This window comes from Dasypus novemcinctus, chromosome 3 (genome assembly GCF_030445035.2).
Source record: "Dasypus novemcinctus isolate mDasNov1 chromosome 3, mDasNov1.1.hap2, whole genome shotgun sequence".
NCBI classification, from domain to species: Eukaryota; Metazoa; Chordata; class Mammalia; order Cingulata; family Dasypodidae; genus Dasypus; species Dasypus novemcinctus.
The window spans coordinates 147,152,055-147,173,170 of NC_080675.1; the positions used below are offsets into that span (position 1 = coordinate 147,152,055).

General features: G+C 39.1%; 1 protein-coding gene and 1 pseudogene across 1 annotated transcript in view; one reads left to right on the plus strand and one right to left on the minus strand.

Moving 5' to 3' along the window:
* The window catches only part of SENP8 (SUMO peptidase family member, NEDD8 specific), a 39,790-nt gene that overhangs the window by 6,315 nt on the left and 12,359 nt on the right, over positions 1–21,116 (plus strand). The window lies entirely within an intron of this gene.
* LOC101447403 (protein-S-isoprenylcysteine O-methyltransferase pseudogene) lies at positions 7,066–7,950 on the minus strand (annotated as a pseudogene).

Sequence of the window (21,116 nt, forward strand, 5' to 3'; positions counted from 1 at the left end):
TTTTTTCCCCCTAAAATGAAAATAGCTGTATTTTCTGGTTATGTGTTCATTACAAAAAGAAAGGAAAAACACAAAAACACAATATCAAAATATCAAAAGTTAGAAGGAAAAAATTAAACATTTAAAGGATATTTTTCCAGATTATTTTTCCTAGTATATTTTTATCATATTGTATAATTTTTATATAATCTTCCTTTTCACATTTCATGAATATCTTACTATGTAAATGAATTTATATCTACAGCTATTTTTTAATATAATAAATTTATTTTTAAGGAGGTTTTAGGTTACAGAAAAGTTACATCAAAAGTATGAGGGATTCCCATGTACCCCGCTCCCTCTCCGAAAATGTCCCCTATTTGTTTTTATGTAGCAGTACAATTTATTATGATGCATCCGTAAAAGCCACTCATTTTTAAAATGCACATTTAAAAAATGACTTATTTGTGGTAAGGACTAACCTACCTACAGTAATAATCTAAAAAATAAAACTGTCATATGGAAACCCTATTATTTAAATTTTTCTATCTTCTTTTTGAACATTCAGGTAGTTTCCAATTTTTCTATTATAGATATTGCTGTGGTGATCATACTTGTTAAACTCTTGCATATATCTTTAATGTTTCCCTTAAGATAAATTTCTAAAAGTGGAAATTCTACATATGTACATTTATTAAAATTTAAATATAATGGCTAATTATCTGCCAAAAAGCTTGTATTTATTTACAATCCTATCAGTAGTGAAGTACCCCTTTTCCCATAGTCTCTCATCAATACAGGATGAGGGGGAAATCTGGTGTTAACCAGTTTTTCTCGTGCTTACTAATCTGGTAGATGAAAAATGAAATCTTGTTTTAATTTGCATTTCTTGAATTATTGTAAGGTGGTAACTATCTCTTCATGGACTTTATTGGCCTATTGTGTGTTGTCTTAACCTCTGTTTTCTAATTTTTTTTTTACTTTTTAACTTATAAATTTTAACTCTATCTGAAATTAATTTGATATGAGGTAGGGATGTAACAATTTTTTTTCAGTCAGATGATGCCAAGTTATCCCAATGCCATGTGGAGAATAATCTGGAATATCCCAGACTTTAGTGCGAAAAACAGTATTTCATGCTCAAATGAGCTTGGGAAGAATGTGGATCCCCCCCAAAAAGTTAAATAGATTTCTTTATTGCAGAACTTTTTCTAGCTTCTAATATGCTATTGTGCGTAATGAATTACCAATGAGTTTTAGGATGTAGACTTTCCCTAACTTATTTGACCATGTAATGTTTTTTCTCTCAAGAAATACTTAATGAAAACCTATGGTATTGTGCTGTCCAATATAGTAACCACTTGTCACATGTGACTATTTAAATTTAAATTAATTAAAATTAAATACTCAGTTACTCAGTTACTCTAGCCACATTTCAGGTGCTCAGTACACGTGGCTGGTAACTACTGTATTGGACCTTACAAATAAAGAACATTTCCATCATCAGAGAAAGTCCTATTGGACAACACTGTAGAACACTATAGAGCATAGTGTTCAACAGAACATAGATTGGAACACCATGAAAACACCAAAGAAATCCATAACTCCCGTTGATTTGTAATGTCTCTATGATCATATTTTAAATTTCTAATATTTGCTTGGATACATTTCTGTGCTTTTTCATTGATTTGTCTATTACTGCTCTGATAACATATAACTAGTTGTGAGCCAAACTTCTGCATGTTTTCCCTGCAGAAATGAAGAATAAGTGTTGCATGAAGTAGGAAGTTATACTGGAAGGGATAATGAAGGCCCTTACTATTCTAAGAGTTTGTCAGTCTAAAATTTGTATACTAAACATTTCTCTCCAGAACATTTATATCATGTTGAGATCTATGCCTCATTATTCATTCATTTATTTTACAATTATATATAGAGTGTCTGCCTGACATGCACTGTTTTAGTTCCTGGGACTAGAATGGTAAACAAGTAGACAGGGTTCCTTGTTCCCTTATTCTAGTGTAGTTTATATTCTTGTTGGGGAGAGAGAGAGAATTAACCAACAAGTAAATAAATAAACAAGAAACCTATCAGATAGTCATGGGTGCTGTGCAAGGAATCAAAATTAGAAGATAGGATAGAGAGTGATTGACTGGGTGGCATCTTTATTTTGGCTTGTCAGGTAAGACCTCTGTGAGTAAGTGCTATTTCAACTGAGCTACCCAACAGAAGGAGCCAGCCATGTGAAGATCTAGGCAGAGAGAACAGCTTGTACACCAGCCCTTAGGAGAGAAAAGGCAGTGAATGTTTAAGGAATAAAAACAAGGTTGGTGTGGCTAGAGCTTAGTAGGTAAAGGGGAGAATAGTAAGAGATGAGATTGAGAGGTAGCTGGGGCCACATGATCAGGTAGGATTTTGCAAGTTATGGTGGGAAATTTGCATTTTTTCTTAAGTGTGACAGTGAATTACTAGAGAGTTTTAAGCAGGAGACCAAAATGACCTGAGCTAAAAATTTTCAACAATTACTCTGACAACTTATGGAGAATTAACTGGAGGCAATCAGTAGTGGAAATAAGGAGACCTTTTAAGTTAGATGAAGACGAGAAATGATTACGAATTTGACTAGGGTGATGATAGACAGGATAGAAAGCATTAGATTCAAAACATTCTGGCTGTAGAATTGGCAAGACTTGTTATGGATCGATGTGAGGTATAAAGAAAATAGAAAACTCTGGGATGATATTTATATTTCATTATAGAGTAGTAGGTTCAATTTCAAGTCTAATTATTGCAGGCAAAATTGGCACAAAGAATACCCCCAATAAATATATTGTGACCAAATGCATAAATTTGCTTTTAATAAGTGCCTTGCTTCTATACACATTTAAGCTACTAAAGCACAAGCTTGTGCTCAGGCCTCTATTATCAGACTATCAGCTTCCTAAGAATTAGGCATTTATATTGCAGGTACATAAGCTCTGAGCCAGTAGTTAGGCTGTTCTACTGAGGTATCCAAACCTGCAGAATAGAGTGAATGAAGCAGAGAAAATCATCTGCCACAGGCACAAAGTTCTATGGAAATCTATATTTAATTTTAAAATTCATCCTGATTTTGCATTTTATTCTACAATATGTCCATATTTATGTTAATAGTAAAATATTTTAAGTTACTGGATTCCATTGCTTAGCTCTTTTTGCCCAAAGCTAGTAAAATTGAAGCACTAGTGGGAAGCGGCCATGGCATAAGCTATTGAGCTCCCATTTACCATATGGAGGACGTGGGTTCCATCCCCAGGACCTGCTGGTAAAAAAAAGAAAAAAGGCATCCCAGACCTGTGCAGAGAGTCACAAGGTCCCTGCAGGGTGAAGCGATACATCAAAAAAAAATGATGACACAACCAGATAGGAAAAAAATTGAAGCACTAGTAACACTGAAGCGCTAGAAAGATGTGCTGTGATTAGCCTAGTTTATTTATAGTACCTGCTGGCACCTACAGCCATGTATCCATTTTATAACCAAAAGGAGTATATGGTAGATTGAACTGTGTACCTCAGCTTGGACATGTTCTTGGACTTGGCCCAACCAGCTCTGGTAACTGTGAACCCATTGTAAATATGGTCTCTTGAAGATGTTACTTCAGTTAAAGTTTGGCCAATTTATTCATATTGTGCTTTAATCCGGATTACTGGAATCCTTTATAAATGGAAAGAGATTCAGACAGAGATAGAAAGCCATGGAAAGAAGCTGAAAGTCAAGGGAACCAGGAGAAGAAAAAGAGAAAACATTGCCATGTGAATTAACATGTGACCGAAAAGCCGAAGACCAAGGATCTCCCAACAGCCAGCCTCAGAAATCTACAATCTCCAGGGCGAAAGTAATGCCCTGCTGACACCTCAACTACAAGCTTCTCCTAGCCTCAAAACTGCGTGCCAATAACGTCCCATTGTTTAAGCCAACCCCTTATACAGTATTTGTGTTTTAGCACCTGAGAAGCTAAAACTAGGTAGATGGGGAACTGTAATTAGAAACTACTAACTTAGAATCTCCATTTAAAATGTGGGTATAACTGCTACACTTTGTAATATATTTTTAAAATATAGCCAGATAGGGAAGTATATGTGGCTCAAGCAGTTTGGACTCCCACGTACCACATGAGAGGTCCCAGGTTCAGTTCCTGGTGCCTCCTAAAGAAGACAAGCAAAACAGCAAGCTGACATGACAGGCTTGTATAGAGAGCTGATGCAACAAGATGATGTAACAGAGACAGAGCAAGGAAACTCAATGAGAGACACAGTGGGGAGTGGGGAGGGTACTCAAGTGTTTGGGTATCTCCCTCCCACATGGAAGGCCCTGGGTTTGGTTCCTGGTGCCTCCTAAAAAGAAGATGAACAGAGAACAGACAGCAAGCACAAAACAATGAGGCGGAGAGGGGGGATAATTTTTTTTTTTAATGATTTTTGTTTAAAAAATATATATATATATGTATATAAAACCACATCACTCTCTTCCATTATTTCAAGGGAGCCATTATGGAACTATTAGGGGAAAAAATTGAAAAGATAACAATTCTAGGATAGTATGTTTTCTGTTGGGCTTTACAGTAAAGCAAAATTACCTGGATCACTACTTCTTCATGTAACAACAACAGGTATGTTTCCTGAGAGGCCAAATAGTAAAGACTGTAGGCTTTGCAGGACACTCAGTCTGTCACAACTACTTAACCCTACACTTGTAGCTCAAAAGCAGCAGTAGAGAATATGTAAACAACATATTTACACTTTGTGTTCATAAAAAATGTATTGACAAAAGCAGACTGTAGACTAAATTTGACCTGTGTGCTATATAGTTCATTGACCCCTGGACTAGGAAGTAGGATTTTTTAGGACTTTTAAATATAATGACAGGATTTAAAATTTGGCAAAGATAACTTAGCCTTAGAATTAAAGAACGTAGAGCTGAAGGTAATGTTAAAAATCATAGAATCATGTAGAAAGTCTTAAAAATACAGGTGCCCAGAGATTTCTAGGGCAGATGGTAGAACAGGGAGCTCCCAAACTGAGTCCTTTTACCAAAACAATTATTAAACAGGCAGGAACTGTCTGAAATAACTATTTTGAAACTGCAGAGGCCCAGACAACACTGTACAGCATTCATGGAAATGCGGGAGGAAGAGGCTGATAAAATGCGATAAAGAACAGTAAATTGCTCTCTCCCAGCAGCAGCTACCAGTGCCCATCCCCCACTCTAGTGGAAAATCATTGTGGGGTCCAGTCCCTACTTGGCAGCTCCTGATAGAAAGGGGCATAATACTCTTCCCTAAGACCAAAGGTGTGCACAGCTGATCACTGAGCACGGTTTTTTGTTTGTTTGTTTGTTTGTTTGTTTGTTTTTCTCTCCCTTTTCCCCTCCCCCCCAGTTGTCTGCTCTCTGTGTTCATTCGCTGTGTGTTCTTCTGTGACCACTTCTATCCGCAGCACCAGGAATCTGTTTCTTTTTGTTGCATCATTATGTTGTGTCAGCTCTCCGTGTGTGTGTGTGCGCGGCGCCATTCTTGGGCAGGCTGCACTTTCTTTCGCGCTAGGCAGCTCTCTTTACAGGGCGCACTCCTTGCGCGTGGGGCTCCCCTACGCGGGGGGACACCCCTGCATGGCACGGCACTCCTTGCACACATCAGCACTGCGCGTGGGCCAGCTCCACACGGGTCAAGGAGGCCTGGGGTTTGAACCGCAGACCTCCCATATGGTAGGCAAACTCCCTATCCATTGGGCCAGGTTCACTTCCCACCTTTTTTTTAAAAAGCAGTTTTTTCTAGATGTGTTCACATAACCATACAATCTCTCAAAAATGTACAGTCAGTGGCTTTTACAATTATCAGTGTTGCGTTCTGCATTCATCACCACAGAACCTTTAAGAACAGTTTCATTACTTGGGGAAAAAAACTCCATACCACTTAGTAGTCACCTCTCAATCCCTCTATCCTTCCCCATCCCCACATAACTATTAGTCTAATTCCATCTTTACTAATTAAGTTATATTTGCATTTTATGTAAATGGTACATGCAATATGTAGTATTGTGTGTCTGGTTTTGTTCATTTAACATAATGTGTTTTGGTTTTGCCTGATATTCCCATCTTGTAATAATAACATATTATTCCGTTTCAAAGAAAAACAGTCTTATATATGCAGTGTTACCCATTTGCAGTATTACTCATATTTCATATGAGGTTTCACTGTTCTGTATAGTCCATTGTTACATTTTTAGCTTTCTTTCAGCAATATACATAACCATTGACTTTACCTTTCAACCACTGTCATCCCTGTATAATAGCACTACTAGTTACAAACACTGTGTTGTGCTCTTCTCTTCTCTATTTATTTCCAAAGATTTACAAACAACCTTTTTACCAGTTCTGCATAGTTTAACCCTCAGCTTTCCATTCCATAACCTCATTCTGTTTTCTGGTGACTGATATATTAGTTATTAAATCTGTGAGTTTACACAATATATTTAATTCATAATATCACAGTCATACAATATTTGTTCTTTTGTGCCTGGCTTACTTTATTCAACATAATGTCTTCCAGGTTCATCCATGTTGTTATATGCTTCACGACTTCATTTCTTCTTACATTTGTATAGCATTCCATCGTGTATATACAGCACAATTTGTTTATCCTTTCCTCCGTTGATGGACACTTGGTTGTTTCCATCTTTGGCAATTGTAAATAATGTCACTGTGGACATTGGTGTGCAAGTGTCTGTTCTTGTCACTGTTCTGAGGTTTTCTGGGTATATACCTAGTGATATTGCTGGGTCACATGGCAAATCTATATTCAACTTCATTAGGAACTGCCAAACAGGGGCTGTACCATTCTACATACCCAACAACAGTGAATAAGTGTTCCTATCTCTCCACATCCTCTCCAACACTTAGAGTTCACTGTCTTTTTAATAGTGGTCTTTTTTTTTTTTAACCAACTGAAGACTTTAAAGTGAATTTTGTGGTATGCGAATTACACCTCAATTTTTTTAATGTTTTAGAAAAGAGAAAAAAACTAAAGGCAACCAATCTTCTACTTGTTCTTATACCTGGGTTCCAATACTCCAGTAAAACCCCCCGGGCATAGGAACGGTGCCTGAACCAACCATACACTCCACTCGTCACTAGGGTATGAGTGTCTGACTTCTCATTTTGCACCATGTGGTTGAAGATGGAATCGACTGTAAACATGGCCGCCTTCCTCAGACATTCTCCATAGACTACCATCAGCAGGCCGGCGGCACTGAGCCAGGTGATCTGCTTCAGTTCTGTCCGAAAGATATTTTCCAGTGTGAACTCGATCCAAGAAGACAGGGCAGCTACAGTATACTCCAGGCTGTGATTCAGGAGAAAGGACTCCAAGGACGGACTTGGGGTTATTGGCTGCTATTGCTAAGTATTCAGAATACTGGAATAATGACAGAGCACATGTACCAGCCAAAGTGATTCCAGGAAGACTGGCCAAGACTTAGAAGCACACCGCAGCCAAAGACAAAGCCCAAGAAACAGGCGCGAATGGCTCTCAGGTAGCACCTTGAGCCGGCCACATAGAGCATCGACCACATAGAGCACCAGCCCCTGTGGGCCTGGAGGCCAGTGTGCATGAGCAGCAGCAGTGCAAGCACCAAGGCACGCAGCAGGAAGGTGGCGAGGCTGGGGCGCACCTCAAGCCCGGTGGAGCCCGCGCCGCACTGCCAGACAAGGCGGCGGAGCAGCAGGTGTGGCATAGCCCAGGGAAACTCGCCAACCGAGCCTCTGGTCATTCTAATAGATGTGAAATGATATCTCATTGTAATTTTGATTTGTATTTCCATAATCGCTAGTGATGTGATTTTTTTCACATATTTTTCACCATTTGTATTTCTTATTTGGACAAATATCTATTCAAGTTTTTTGCCTATTTTTCAATCAGGTCATTTGTCTTTTTATTGTTGAGTTGTATGACCTCTTTATATATCATGATATTAAACTCTTATTGGATATGTGATTTCCAAGTATTTTCTCAAGGTCAGGCAGTGAAAGTTCTCCCATGTTGCTCTTCTTTTTCAGAATGCTTTTGGCTGTTTGGGCGCACTTTCCCTTCCAAATAAATTTGGTAATCGCCTTTCTATTTCTGTAAAGTAGGCTGTTGGAATTTTGATTGGTATTGCATTGAGTCTATAAATCAGTTTGGATATGGATGTGATTAACATCCTAATGATATTTATTCTTCCAATCCATAAACATAGAAGGTCTTTCTTTTTTTTTTTTTTTTTTTGTCTTCTTTGATTCTTTTAGCAGTATTTTATAGTTTTCTGCATATGGGTTCTGTACATCTTTGATTAAATTGATTCCTAGGTGTTTGAGTCTTTTTGCTGTTACTGTAAATGGAATTCTTTTCCTGATTTCCTCCTCAGATTATTCAGTACTAGTGTACAGAAACATTACTGATTTATGCATGTTGATCTTGTATCCTGCCACTTTGCTGAACTAGTTTTATTAGCTCATAAGCTTTGTCATAGACATTTCAGAATTTTCTAAATATAGGATCATGTCATCTGCAAATAGGGAGAGTTTTACTTCCTCTTTTCCTATTTGGATGCCTTTTTTTTTTTTCTTTTCTAATTGCTCTTGCTAGAACTTCTAGTACAGTAATGAATGACATTTGTGACCCTGGGCGTCCTTGTCTTATTCCTGATCTGAGAGGGACAGTTTTCAACCTTCCACATTGAGTACAATGTTGGCTGTGGGTTTTGCGTAGATGGCCTTTTTGAGGAATTTTCCCTCTATTCCTATCTTTTGAAGTGTTTGTATCAAGAAAAAATGCTGTATATTATTTAATGACGTTTCTGCATTGATCGAGATGATCATGTGGGGTTTTTTCCTTCATTTTGTTAGCGTGGTATAGTACATTAATTAATTCTCTTGTGTTGAACTACCCTTGCAGACAAGGAATAAATCCCACTTGGTCATGGTATATAATTATTTTGATATATTGTTGTAGTCTATTTGCAAGTATTTTTGTTGAGGATTTTTTATGTTCTTTAAAGAGATTGGTCTGTAATTTTCTTTCCTTGTGTATGTTAATCTGCCTTTGGTATTATAATGATGTTGGCGTCATAAAATGTGTAGGGCACTTTTCCCACCTCTTTTTTTTTTTTTTTTTTTAAGATTTATTTTTATTTATTTAATTTCCCTCCCCTCCCCCGGTTGTCTGTTTTCTGTGTCTTTTTGCTGCATCTTGTTTCTCTGTCCGCTTCTGTTGTCGTCAGCCGCACGGGAAGTGTGGGCGGCGTCATTCCTCGGCAGGCTGCTCCCTCCTTCGCTCTGGGCGGCTCTCCTTATGGGTGCACTCCTTGCGCGTGGGGCTGCCCTACGCAGGGGACACCCCTGTGTAGCACAGCACTCCTTGCGCGCATCAGCACTGCGCATGGGCCAGCTCCACATGGGTCAAGGAGGCCCGGGGCTTGAGCTGCGGACCTCCCATGTGGTAGACGCCCTAACCACTGGGCCAAAGTCCGTTTCCCTTTCCCACCTCTTCAGTCTCTTCAAATGTGATTGGTTTGTTAAGTTCTTGTATCTCCTTTTTTCTTTTCTTTTTTTTTACATTTTATTAATTTATCATCTACCCTACCACCACCACCACCACCACCCGCCCTTGTTTGTGATTGTAGTCTGCTTGTCATCTTTTTAGGAAGCATCAGAAACCAAATTTGGGACCTCCCATGTGGGAGGGAGGTACCTAATCAGTTGAGCCACCTCTACTCACATGTATTTCTTATAAAGTCAGTTTAGGTTGCTTGTGCTTTTCTAGGGATTTGTGCATTTCATCTAGGTTGACTAATTTGTTGGCATACAGTTTCTCATAATATCCTCTTACGATCCTTTTTATTCCTGGGGGGGTCAGAAATCCTCCCTTTCATTTCTGATTTTATTTATTGGCATCTTCTCTCGTTTTTCTTTGTTAGTCTATGTAAGGATTTGTCAATTTTATTGATCTTCTCAAAGAACCAGCTTTTGGTTATGTTGATTTTCTCTATTGTTTTTTGTTCTCTAATTCATTTATTTCTGTTCTAATGTTTGTTTCTTTCCTTCTGCTTGCATTGGGAAGAGTTTGCTGTTCTTTTTCTAGTTTTTCCAGTTGTTCAGTTAGATCTTTGATTTTAGCTTCTCCTTTTTTAACATAGGCATTTAGGGCTATAAATTTCCCTCACAGCATAGCCTTTCCTATATCCCATAAGTTTGAATAAGTTGTATTCTCATTTTCATTCGTCCCAATATACTTACTAATTTCAGTTACAAAATTTCTTCTTTGACCCACTGGTTGTTTAGGAGTGTGTTGTTTAACCTTCATACATTTGTGAATTTTCCCCTTTCCCATCTATTATTGATTTCCAGTTTTATTCTATTATGATCTGATAACATGCTTTGTATAATTTCAACCCTTTTTATGTTTATTGAGACCCACCTTGTAACCTAATATGTAGTCTATTCTGGAAAAAGATGAGCACTTGAGAAAAATGCATAACCACAGACTTGGGATGCAATGTTCCATATATGGCTGTTAGGTCTAACTTCTTTCTCATACTGTTAAAGTTCTCTGTTTCCTTGTGATCTTCTGTTTAGTTGTTCTGCCTAATTATCTGAGTGGTGTGTTGAAGTCTCCAAATGTTATTGTAGAGATGTCTGTTTCTTCCTTCAGTGTTGCCAGAGTTTGCCTCATGTGTTCTGGTGCACCCTGGTTAAATGCATAGATATTTGTGACCGTTATTTCTTCCTGGTGGATTGTCCCTTTTTATTAATATATAATGGCCTTCTTTATCTCATCACTTTTTTGCATTTAATGTCTGTTTTGTCCAAAATTAGTATAGCTACCCCTGCTTTTTTAGGTTGCTGTTTGTGAAGTATCTTTTTCCAACCTTTCACTGTCAGCCAATTTTGTATCCTTGGGTCTAAGATGATTCCCTTGTAGGCAGCATATGGATGGCTCTTTTTTTTTTTTTTAAGATTTAATTTATTTATTTCTCTCCCTTTTCTGTGTCTATTTGCTGCGCGTGTTCTTCTTTGTCCGCTTCTGTTGTTGTCAGTGGCACAGGAGTCTCTCTTTTTTTTGTTGCATCATCTTGCTATGTCAGCTCTCTTTGTGTGCAGCGCCATTCTTGGGCAGGCTGTACTTACTTTTGCACTGGGCGGCTCTCCTTACAGGGCACACTCCTTGCGCATGGGGCTCCCCTATGCGGGGACACCCCTGCGTGGCACGGCACTCCTTGCGCGCATCAGCACTGCACGTGGGCTAGCTCCACACAGGTCAAGGAGGCCCGGGGTTTGAACCGTGGACCTCCCATGTGGTAGACGGATGCCCTAACCACTGGGCCAAGTCCACTTACCATCTCATATTTTTTTAATCCATCCTGTCAGCCTATATCTTTTGATTGAGAGTTTAATCCATTCATATTCAGTGATATTACTGTAAATGCATTATTTCTACCATTTTATTCTTTGGTTTTCATATATATTATTTTCATCTTTTTACTCTTTTGATTATCCTGTCTGCTAGTCTTGCCTTCTGCACTCCAAGGCTCCAAGCTTCTCTCACCTTTTTCTTTGGGAATGTAAGGCTCCCTTTAATGTGTCCTGCAAAGATGGATTTTTTTTTTCATGAGCTCTCTTAGTTTCTGTTTATTTGTGAATATTTTAAACTCACCTTCATATTTGAAGGACAGTTTTGCCAGATAAAGAACTCTCAGCTGGCAATTTTTCCCTTCTAGTACCCTAATTATATCATACTACTGTCTTCTCACCTGCATGGTTGGGGCACTTTGAGATTATTTATGAAACCAAAATAGAAAGATTATGTTTAAAAGCTAATCCACAAAGATAGTTGGTAAATTTTCTCTGAGTGTGATACCCTTTGATTGCATTAAGTTCAGCTAAAAACCCATTTCTTATTACACATGCTAAAATGCAAAGGCATAAAAATAATGATAAATCTGTGTTTTATTTAGAGAGCTATAAGAAAAGTATTTGTGCATACTATTCAAGTTATGTTGATACCAAACCAAATATAATTGTTACATATTTAGGATGTTAAATTTTAACTCCATGTTGACTACAATGAAGAGAGATGAAAAATATATCCAGATAGAAATGATAAGTCACTCAGTATGGCACAGCACAAGAAAGCAAATAAATATAAAAGTAGACTGTAACAGAAGTGAGGGCCAAAGAAACGTTTAAGACTTACAAAGGCGGGAAACGGACTTTAGCCCAGTGGTTAGGGCGTCCGTCTACCACATGGGAGGTCCGCAGCTCAAGCCCCGGGCCTCCTTGACCCATGTGGAGCTGGCCCATGCGCAGTGCTGATGCGCGCAAGGAGTGCTGTGCTACACAGGGGTGTCCCCTGCGTAGGGGAGCCCCACGAGCAAGGAGTGCACCCATAAGGAGAGCCGCCCAGAGCGAAGGAGGGAGCAGCCTGCCGAGGAATGACGCCGCCCACACTTCCCGTGCGGCTGACGACAACAGAAGCGGACAGAGAAACAAGACGCAGCAAAAAGACACAGAAAACAGACAACCGGGGGAGGGGAGGGAAATTAAATAAAAATAAATCTTTAAAAAAAAAGACTTACAAAGGCTAAATAGCAAAATGACAGAAGAAACATCTATATTATCAGTAGTGATTTTGAATGCAAATGGTTTAAACTCTCCAGTCAAAGACAGATTGGCCTAATGGATTAAAAAAGCATGACCCAAGAATATGCTGTCTGAAACAGACTCATCTTAAAGTGAAGGGTACAAGTAGGTTGACTGTGAAAGGATGGCAAAAAATATATGCCAAGCAAGTAGTAACCAAAAGTGATACTAAGGGAAGCAAATTTGGGCCAACGGATAGGGTGTCTGCCTACCACATGGGAGGTCCAATGTCCAAGACCCAGGGCCTCCTGACCCATGTGATGAGGTGGCCCATGTGCAGTGCTGATTAGCGCATAGAGTGCCGTGCCACGCAGGGATGTCCCCCATGTAGGAGAGCCCCACGCACCAGGGATCCGCCCCATCAAGAGAGCTGCCCAGCACAAAAAAAAGTGCATCCTGCCCAGGAATGACGCTGCACACACACAGAGAGCTGACGCAGCAAGATGACACAACGAAAAGAGACACACATTCCTGGTGCCGCTGACAAGAATACAGGCGGACACAGAAGAACAAACAGTGAATGGACACAGAGCGGACAACTGGGGAGGGGGTCAGGGAAGGGGAGAGAAATAAATAAAAAATAAGTCTTTTTTAAAAAACACAAAAGTGATACTAATATCAGATAAAATAGACTTTTAAGTGAAAAACACTTATGGGACAAAGAGCGTCATTACATACTGATGAAGGGGATAGTTCAACAGGAAGATGTAACAGTTATAAGTAATACTCACCTAACAGCAGAACCCCAAAATGTATGAAGCAAATACTTACAGATGTGAAGGGAGAAATTAATGGTTCTACATTAATACTAGGAAACCGTAACACACCACTTTGAATAATGGGTAGAACATCTAATCAGAAGATCAGTAAGGAAGTACAGAACTTACTAAACCAACTAGACCTAACAGACAAATTGTACAAAATGAAAACAGAATCCATATTCTTCTTGAGTATATATGGATCATTCTCCTTGTGTTGGGTGGCAGAACAAGTCTCAATAAATGCAAAAACATTGAAATCATACCATGTTTCAACAACAGTGGAATGACAGAAATTAATAACAGTGAGACAGTTAGTGTTGGGGTTTAAGATGTATTTAGGGGATTTGAATCTCTGGACTGACAATGTGATAGCCAGGTCCTGAGCCTCAATAGACTCCAGCACCTACAATCTGATTCATTGGACTCACCACACTCAGCTAAGATGGAGTTGAAGAAGGACAACCACCACACCATGGAGCCTAGAGTGATTACAACTGAAAGTGGGAGGATTGCATCCAGCATCCATGTGGAATCTGAGCCTCCTCTTGACATAGAGATGCAATGGACACAACCAATCCAATGTCCACATAGAAAAGGTGGCATTGGATTGGGAAAAGTGGACATGGTGGCTGATGGGTATGGGGAAAGGCAGGAAGAGATGAGAGGTGGAGGCGTCTTTGGGACATGGAGCTGCCCTGGATGGTGCTTCAGGGGCAATCACCGGACACTGTAAATCCTCACAGGGCCCACTGGATGGAATAGGGGAGAGTATGGGCCATGATGTGGACCATTGACCATGAGGTGCAGAGGTGCCCAAAGATGTACTTACCAAATGCAATGGATGTGTCATGATGATGGGAATGAGTGTTGCTGGGGCGGGGAGAGGTGGGGTGGGGGTGGTGGGGTTGAATGGGACCTCATATATATATATATATATATTTTAATGTAATATTATTACAAAGTCAATTAAAAAAAAATAACAGTAAGAAATGGAAAACTCACAAATATGTAGAAATTAAACAACATACTCTTAAACAAATGGGAAATAAGGAAATCAAAAGCACAATTAGGAAATATATTAATGAAAATGAAAAAACTACATACCAAAACTTACACAGTGCAGCAAAGGCAGTCCTGAGAGGGAAATGTATAGCTCTAAAAGCTTACATTAAAAAGAAGAAAGACTTCAAATCAGAGACCTAACCTCAAAACTGGAAGAAATAGATAAAGATAAGCAAACAAAACTCAAAGCAAGCAGGAGGAATGAAATAACAACGACTGGAGCCATGATAAATGAAATTGTTTCAAAAAATAGAAAATCCGCAAAACCCGATGGTTCTTTGAAAAGATAAAAATTGACAAACCTTTACCAAGCCTGACAAAGAAAAAAAAGAGATACAAATAGCAAAAATCAGAAATATAAAGGGGAATGCTACTACTGGCCCCACAGAAATAGAAAGGACTGTGAGTGGACACTATGACAACTGTATGCTAATAAATTAGATAACCTAGATGAAATGAACAAATTCATAGAAACATACTACCTACACTGACTCAAGGGAAAAAATTGAAGCTCTCAACAAATCAGTTATTAGTAAAGAGATTGATTCAGTCACATAAAATCTTCCAACAGAGGAGGGGCAAGATGGCAGCAAATTAAACATCTCCAAAAGGTAGCTCATCCTACAGTACAGTTAGTAATCACCTTAAGCTACCTAAAGCACTTGTTTGGGGGTCCCAGGAGACCAGAAGAGCATCCTGTAGCACCCTTGGAAGAACAGAAAGGAGAGTGCCCATCTACAGTGAAGATTCATGAGTAGAGCACTCCATACCACAGAGGCCAGTGCCCATCTCCCACTGGCAGTGCAAGATGCCTGGGGAGCTAATCCCTGGCTGGGGTTGAAAGCTCCATTTCCCATAAATGGGAGGAAGAGATGGCCAGGCACTGACTTCAGCTACTGATCAATAAATTCAGCTGGCTGAAGTCCAGTCCTAAGAACAGCTAATGCTTGAACCTGTCCAAATCAGAAAGAAGCCAGTAGCCTCTTCCATTTTAACTGCCCCAGGCATGAGGGGAAGCAGGGCTCATCAAAATTCACAGTGACAGTAGGAACAAGCTTTTTTCCATTCAGATTGGATTGCATCTCTAGCCTGGACTCCAGCGCCTCTGGCCTCTCTAGACAACTGTAGTTGCTTTCAGACTGCAAGGACTAGACTGTTGGGTAAATATGCCTCCATCCTCACCTCAGATAGAATGGGGTAGAGATGCAGTGTTTTCTCAGCTTCTCAAGGCAACTGCAGCTGCTTTCAGCCTGCACAGACCCTAGACTGTTAGACACAACTGTGGCTACATCCCTGCCCCTAACCGGGCAAGGAAGTGGGACAGTGTTCCCTTAGCCTCTCTGGGCAACTGCAGCCACTTTCAGCCCACACAAACCAGAATATTAAACATATCTGTGGCTCCATCCCTGCTTCCAGCAGGGAGGAGGAGGGACAATGCTGCTTCTGCCTTTCCAGACAGCTGCATTCACTTTCAGCCCACACAGACAAGATTGTTGTGCATACCTGTGGCTCCATTCCTGCCCCTGGCAGAGCAAGAGGGGGACGAGTCCTTCGCCATTCTATCTGGGCAACTGCAATCAGTTTTGACCACCATGACTTAGTTTGCTGCCCATATTTGCAGCTCCATCCTCCTTTCCCCCCCTCCCCCCCCGCCCAGGCAGGGGAGTAAGAGGAGTGGAGCTTCATCAGTGTCTTCTGGCAACTACAGATGGTCTTGACTTGCACAGCTTGGATTACTGCACAGGACTGTAGCTGTGACCCTACCCCTGGCGAGGGAGAAAGGTGGTAGAAGCTTCAGCAGTTCCTGCGACAATGGAGGCATCTTGGCCTCCACAGCTTACAGTACCAACTGTATCCTCAGCCCCTACTCCAGAACTAGCAAGGGATAAAGAACAAATGAACAGATGAAAAAGAGTGGAAAAAACTCAAATTGGCTAAAAACGAGCCACTATAAATTTCCAAATTAAGTTAAGCCAAGTATCAAAGAGGGGCTGTAGCACAAAGCCAATCAAATAGCCCTAAACGAAAGAGAGAAAGTGAACCAGTATTTCCGGCTTTGCAGGAAATACCAAGGAATGTGCTACTGGCAGAAAAGAAGAGACAGAATAGATAGGCTTGGAAGAGAGTCTAGAAGTGAAGATTTTATCAGTAAAAGTAATTAGAAGTGTAAAAAGAGTGGTAAAGATAAGATGTGGAAGATAAAACCCAAAGGTCAAAATCGGTGAAGAACTGGCTTTACAGTAATAACATTGAATGTTAATTAAACTCCCCACTCAAAAGCACAGACTTGTGAAATGGATAGGAAAATATGAGCCATCTATATGCTATCTATAAGACACTCACCTTAGACCCAAGGACACCAACAGATTGAAAGTGAAAGGAAGGAAAAAGATGTTGCACACAATGCGGTAACCAAAAAAAGCTGGAGTAGTGTGATACTTTGAGATTATCTATGAATCCAAAAAGAAGAAATTGTATTTGTAAACTAATATTCCTGTGAGTGTGATACCCTTTGAGTGCATTAAATTCAACTGAGAGGTCTTTGATTAGTTTACCTATTAAGATTAGCAATTTTGATTTGACTACATCAGAGGGCATGACTCAGGTTCAGTCCCTACCCTCTTGCTGGGTCTGATATAAATGGATACTTAGTCAAGACGACACAGAAAAGAGAGAACTTGTTCATTTTGATCCAGCCATGTGATAGAAGAAGAAGGTTCATACAGCTAAAGCCCCCGGGAGACATGGACCATTTGCCTGATAGCTTATAGCTGACCTTGGGAAGAGAGCCAAGACTGATAAAAGAAGCCCTGAGAGATGAGCCCTATGCCAGGCTGCAGTCAAGATTGGTTAGGAAAGTACCTCTTTTGGTACCTTGAGTTGGACTTTCCACAGCCTTGGGACTATACGTTTTTACACCAAGTAAATACTCTTTATAAAAGCCAACAGATTTCTGGTACTTTGCATTGGCACCCCTTTGGCCTACTGATGCAAGTAGCTATATTTACATTGGGTGAAATAGACTTTAAAAGCAAAGCTGTTCCTAAAGACAAGGAAGGACATTTTATATATATATAATATATATATGTATATATATAATATTTATATATAAAAGTAAATAAAAGGGGCAATTCACCAGGAAGAAATAACAATTATAAATGTATATACACCTAACCAGGATGCCCCAAATTATATGAGGCAAATACTGTCAAAACTCAAGGGAGAAGTAGATATCTCTATAATAGTAGTTGGAGTCTTCAGTATACCATTCTTATCGTTGGGTAGAATATCTTTACAGACAATCAATAAAGAAACAGCTTGAATAATATGATAAAGGAAATAAACCTCTAATAGACATATACAGAACTTTGCACCCCAAAACTGCAGGATATAGATTCTTCTCAAGTGATCATGGATCTTTTTCCAGGATAGAGCACATGTTGGATAATAAGACAAGTCTCAATAATTTAAAAGATTGAAATAATACAAAGCACTTTCTCTGATCATAATAGAATGAAGTCGAAAATCAATAACAGACAGAAAAAGGGAAAATTCACAAATATAGTGAGATTAAACAACACACTCTTAAATAATCAGTGGGTCAAAGACATGCAAGAAAAATCAATAAATACTTTGAGGTGAATGAAAACAAAAACACAATATACCAGAACCTATGGGATGCAGAAAAGACGGTGATGGGAGGGAAATTTATAGCCCTCAATGTTTACATTAAAAAAGAAGAAAGATTGGCGGCGGACTTGGCCCAGTGGTTAGGACGTCGTCTACCACATGGGAGGTCCACGGTTCAAACCCCAGGCCTCCTTGACCCGTGTGGAGCTGGCCCATGTGCAGTGCTGATGCACGCAAGGAGTGCCGTGCCACGAAGGGGTGTCCCCCACCTAGGGAAATAGGGGAGCCCCACGCGCAAGGAGTATGCCCCGTAAGGAGAGCCGCCCAGCGCGAAAAAAAGTGCAGCCTGCCCAGGAATAGTGCCGCACACACGGAGAGCTGACACACAAGATGACACAACCAAAAGAAACACAGATTCCAATGCCGTGTCGCTGACAATAGAAGCAGACAAAGAAGACGCAGCAAATAGACACAGAGAACACACAACTGGGATGGGAGGTGGGGGGGGTGGGGAGAGAAATAAATAAATGAATAAAAATCTTAAAAAAAGAAAGAAATTGCCCAGAGAACTTGGGCAAAAAATAAATAAGAAGAAAGAGCTAAAATCAATGACTTAACTACACAGCTGGAAAAACTAGAAAAAGAGCAGCAAATAATTCCCAAAGCAAGAGAAGGAATGAAGAATGAAACAAAGATCAGAGCATAAATAAATGAAATTGAGAACAAAAAATCAATAGAGAACAAAACCAAAAGTTGGTCTTCAAGATTAACAAAATTGACAAACCCTTAGCTAGACTAACAAAGAAAAAAAAGTTTCAAATAAAATCAAATGAAAATGGGGACATTACTACTGACTCTACAGTAATAAAAGTGATAAGAGGATACTGTGAACAACTGTATACCAACAAACTAGGCAATGTAAATGAAATGGAAAAATTCCTAGGAACATAGAAATAACCTACATTGATCATAGAAGAAATAGAAGACCTCAACAAACCAATCACAAGTAAAGAAATTGAAACAGTCATCAAACAACTCCTCAAAATGAAAAGCCAAGGACCAGATGGCTTCACAGATTAATTCTACCAAGCATTCAAAAATTTACTGCTAATTGTATACAACTCTTCCAAAAATTTGAACAGGAATGAACACTGCCAGACTCATTCTATGAAGTCAATATCACACTAATACCAAAGCCAGATAAAGATATTATGAAACAAGAATTACAGATGCATTTCCATAATGAATATAGACACAAAAATCCTCAACAAAATACTACTCGAATCCAAAAGCACATTAAAAGAATTATTCATCATGATCAAGTGGATTTTATACTAGACATGCAAGGATAGCACAACACAAATTAATCAGTGTAATACACCACAATAATTGAAAGAATTATCAATTCTTGCAGAGAAAGCATTTGGCAAATTACAGCATCCTTTCTTAATAAAAATATTCCAAAAGATAGGAAACTTTCTCAGTATAATAAAGGGTATATGTGAAAAACCCACAGCTAACATTATACTCAATGTTGAAAGACTGAATGCTTTCCTGTTGAGATTGCAAACAAGACCAGGATACCCACTGTGACTCAATATAGTGCTAAAGGTTCTGTGTAGAGCAGTTAGGCTACAAAAAAAATAAAGACATCCAAATTGGAAAGGAAGAAGTAAATTTTTGCTGTTTGCAGATGATATGTTCTTATACCTAGAAAGTCCCAAAAAATCTACAACAAACCTACTAGATCTAATAAATTTGTTCAGCAGAGAGGCAAGATGCAAGAATAAAACCAAAAAAACAAAAACAAAAAACAAAAAAAACCTAGAATGCTTTGCTAAAAGAAATCAAAGATGGCCTAAGTAAATGGAAGAACATTCTATGTACATAGATTGGAAGACTATTATTTATTTCTGTCCACACTGATATACGGATTCAGTGCAATCCCAATAAAGATTCCAACAACATTTTTTAAAGCAATGGAAAACCCAATTATCAAATTTATTTGGTAGGGTAAGGGACCCCAAATTAGCCAGAAACGTCTTAGAAAGGAAAAACGAAGTTGAAGGACTCTCACTTCCAGACTTTAAATCATTTTACCTGTCTACAGTGTTAAAACTGCTTGGTACTGGCATAAAGATAAGCATATAGATCAATGAAACGAAATCAATGGTTCAGAAACAGACCCTCACATCTATAGACAAGCGGTTTTTGACAGGGCTGTCAGTGGGAGAAAATACTTGGAAACATATCTGATAAAGGTTTGATTTCCATGTTAAATAACTTAACAATAAAAGGGCAAGCAACCCAATTTTAAAGTGGACAAAGACTTATATACACATTTTTCCAAAGAGGACATACAAATGGTGAAAAAGCATGTGAAAAAAAATGTTCAGTATCACCAGCTGTTAGAGAAATGCAAATCAAACCTGTAATGATTTATCATCACACACCTTATAGAATGACCGGAAAACAAGAGAGAATATAGAGAAATAGGAACACTGTTAGTGGGAATGTAGACTGGTGCAGCCTCTGTGGAATACAGTTTGGCAGTTCCTCAGGAGGCTAAGTATAGAACTGTCATATGATCCAGCAATCCCTCTACTAGGAATATATCCAGAAAAACTGAAAACAGTGACACAAAAAGACATTTGCACACGGATATTCATAGTGGCATTATTCACAGTTGCCAAAAGATGGAAACAAACCAAGTGTCCATCAACCAATGAATGGATAAACAAAATGTGGTATATATACACAATGATATACTATTGAACTGTAAGAAGAAATTAAATTAGGACACATATGACAACATGGGTGATCCTTGAGGACATGATGCTCATTAAAATAAGCCAGACACAAAAGGACAAATATTGAATGGGAGAAACACAATTTAACTTGCTGACTATAGTTAACAGCAATATTGTAATATTCTCACATCAGTTTCAGAGAAGGTACTGTAACAATGCTAA